We start from the raw sequence: 3,762 nt of genomic DNA, 5'->3' as shown, positions 1-3,762 counted from the left end.
TCAACAGAAAGTACTTTCAGACACATAACACTCTTGGATGCTCATAATTTTTCACAACAGTCCAGTTGAAACCAAAATTTAAGTAGCTGTCGTCGTATTATCTATACTTGCATAATATCTTCATTACCACTTCCCTTGTTGTGCTCAATGGGCCTCGCTTTATACATCCACTTAACAAATTTAAAAACTTTTCTATAGCTTATCAGCTTCATCAACTTTATAAGAGCCACAATACAAACTGATTGAAAACTCAGCAATCGCTACTGGCGGTAAGACTAAAGTGCAATAGTTCAGCTTTGAGGTTATGACTGCCTACGCAGGATGGCCAATATCGAAAGTGGCATTCCTCCGTGGCCATACAGGTTGACACCAGGAATGAAATTCTCCTCAAATGTCCTCTTTGCCACTACGTATACGAAACAAATCTATGGCACCCCTATGCAGTTAATCATGGCGCGCCAGGGTGCTGCAGAGCACAGGTTAAAGACCACTGCTCTAGATAATAATCTCATTTTACTTCGGTACTCTGTTGCACCTTCATTGTTCTCTTGCTATCTGAACATTAACTCATGAAGTGTGAAGTTAGTGGTAGTATTCATTACGTCTCCAGACTGCCAAAGATAAGCAAAGCAATTACTCTGACTTCTAACAGAATCAGTTCCCTGAATACATTTTGAGACAGACTTGTTTCCTGGTGCTTTTGGGATACCTATCAAGACTTTTTTCCCATATTCCTCTCAGTGAAAAGGTATTGCCACTTTGCACTGGTTTAATGGGCATTGATACATGTCGGGATGATATTTTTTTTTGGATGTGGTTGGGGAAAATTTTCTGCTGGACTGATTTTCGAGCTATCAGGAAAAAATGCCTTCCGACATAAGTAGTATGACGAATGGATTTAAGTTCTGTGAGCCCACATTTTGATTTGTTAAGGTTGGCACTAACACAGGACTATCTGAGTGCTAGTATATTTTGCTGCAGTTTAGTTTGTTCTACAATGGCTTGGTGATCAGTATGTCGTCCACGCAAACCATAATTCTTTCTAAGAACTTTCGGCCAAGAACCTCATCCATGTGCGCTGACAAATACTCCGGCGCTCACTGAGTTCGAATGGCAGCACGCGAAACTCATGACATCTTTCCCCATCTGACGGCAGTATACTCACATCATTCCTCCGCTCGTGGCATTTGCTAATAGGATGCAATTAACGTAAGATTCTTTTAGAGAAATATTTACATTGTAGGAACTCTTTCAAATTTTCGGTTCGTTTTTTTACTTGTGTGAACACTTAGTTCATAGCCCTAATGCCTCAAACGAAGTGCAGTGTACATCTATATCCATACTCTGCTAACCACTATGATGTGCATGGCAGAGAGTACTTTCCATTGTTTGAGCTGTTAGGACCTCACCCCATTCCATTCATATATGGAGTGTGGCAAGTACGATTACTTAAACGCTTCTGAGCACACTGTAATTAGTTTAATCTTTTCTTCTAGGTCTCTATGGGAATGATATGTAGGATGTCACAGAATATTCGTAAAGATGGTTGTTGAAACATTGAAAGCATGTCGTCACAGCATATTCTTTATATATTTTCAGTCGCCTGCCATTTCAGCCCATTACACCTATGACCATTCGTGCTGCCTTTCTCTGTTTACATTCAGTAACCCTTGTTAGTCCTATTTGGTACGAACTACACACACTTCAGCAGTGTTTTAGGGTGGGTTGCACAAGTGTTTTGTGACAATCTGCTTTGCAGACTGATCACGTTTCCCTAATATTCTTACACTGAATCATGTCTGACACTTGCTTAATCTATACCGAACCTATGTGATGATTCCATTTCATACGCTTACAAATTACTGCACCCATGTATTCGTACTGGCTGACAGACTCCAATTATGCACAGAGTGAGGTGGCTCAATGGTTAACACACTGGACTCACATTCGGGAGGACGACAGTTCAAACCCGCGTCCAGCCATCCCGATTTAAGTTTTCCGTGATTTCCCTGAATCGCTTCAGGCAAATGCAGGGATGGTTCCTTTGAAAGGGTACGGTCGATTTCCTTCCCCATCTTTCCCTAATCCGATGGGACCGATGACCTCGCTGTTTGGTCCCCTCCCCCCAAACCAACCAATCCAGTTGTGCCTCACTGACATTGTACTCATTGGATATTTCTTTCTGTGTGTTGTGGGATGTACGGTTTAGGCCTGGAATCTCATTGACTGGAGCATAATTGTCTTCAGTGATGAGTCGCGCTTCGAACTGAGCCTCAATGGCCAGCGAAGATGTGTCTGTAGACGCCCCAGGCAGCAGTGGGATACCACACTGACTGACGCCTGCCTCTAGGCCCGACAGCCACGAGTGACGGTCTAGGATGCCATTTCATTTCATAGCAGGACCCCTTTTGTTGTCATCCGCGGCGCTCATACGCTCAAGCCCTGCATTGGCCAGGAAGGTCTCCAGATCTCTCCCCTGCTGAGAACATCTGGAGCATTATGGGCTGGTTCCTCCAACCAGCTCTTGATTTTGACTACCTAACGCGTCAACTGGCCATCAGGAGGACATCCGACAACTCTATCAATCAGTGCCAAATCGAATAACTGCTTGCATAAGGGCCAGAGGTGACCCAACGCGATATTGACCTGCTAAGTTTCTCAAGCTCTCTCTTGAGTAGATCATCCATTTCATCTGAAATTGTTATCGATTGTTTGTCTGTATGGGAACATCACACCTGCCTATTTCCCTTCCAGTCGGATTATTCCTTTGTGCGCCGTTTCTTTTCTTACAGTCTATTTCTACAAGAATGGAAAAATTGGTAGAATGCCATCTCTGGGAAAAATAGTTTGTATTCCGAAGAAATCAAAGGAAAACGCAAGATAATTATGATCCTATGACGTATCTTAAACGGTATTCCGAAGAACGGAAAACGTACGTTGTTGACAGTGTTGACTGGAACACATTCTGTGAAATTCTGAAGGTAGCAGAGATCGAATACCGGGAATGAAAGAGTATCCTCAAATTTTACTGAAACCAGCCCTCAGTTGAGTGGTGCAGAACGGGAAGCAGTGTTTGAGAATGGAATGAGATAGTGATTCAGCCTGATAAACGAAGTAAGAGCCTACGGAACATCAGATCAGCTGTGTGGCTCGATTGAAGAGTTTTTAGCAAACAGAACACAGCATGTTGTTCTCAATGGAGAGACATCTACAAACGTTAAAGTAACCTCTGGCGTGCCACAGGGGAGTGTTATGGGACCATTGCTTTTCGCAATATACACTCCTGGAAATTGAAATAAGAACACCGTGAATTCATTGTCCCAGGAAGGGGAAACTTTATTGACACATTCCTGGGGTCAGATACATCACATGATCACACTCACAGAACCACAGGCACATAGACACAGGCAACAGAGCATGCACAATGTCGGCACTAGTACAGTGTATATCCACCTTTCGCAGCAATGCAGGCTGCTATTCTCCCATGGAGACGATCGTAGAGATGCTGGATGTAGTCCTGTGGAACGGCTTGCCATGCCATTTCCACCTGGCGCCTCAGTTGGACCAGCGTTCGTGCTGGACGTGCAGACCGCGTGAGACGACGCTTCATCCAGTCCCAAACATGCTCAATGGGGGACAGATCCGGAGATCTTGCTGGCCAGGGTAGTTGACGTACACCTTCTAGAGCACGTTGGGTGGCACGGGATACATGCGGACGTGCATTGTCCTGTTGGAACAGCAAGTTCCCTTGCCGGTCTAGGA

The sequence above is a fragment of the Schistocerca nitens genome, chromosome 12 (genome assembly GCF_023898315.1).
Source record: "Schistocerca nitens isolate TAMUIC-IGC-003100 chromosome 12, iqSchNite1.1, whole genome shotgun sequence".
Classification (NCBI taxonomy): Eukaryota; Metazoa; Arthropoda; class Insecta; order Orthoptera; family Acrididae; genus Schistocerca; species Schistocerca nitens.
This window is presented reverse-complemented; position numbering follows the sequence as displayed.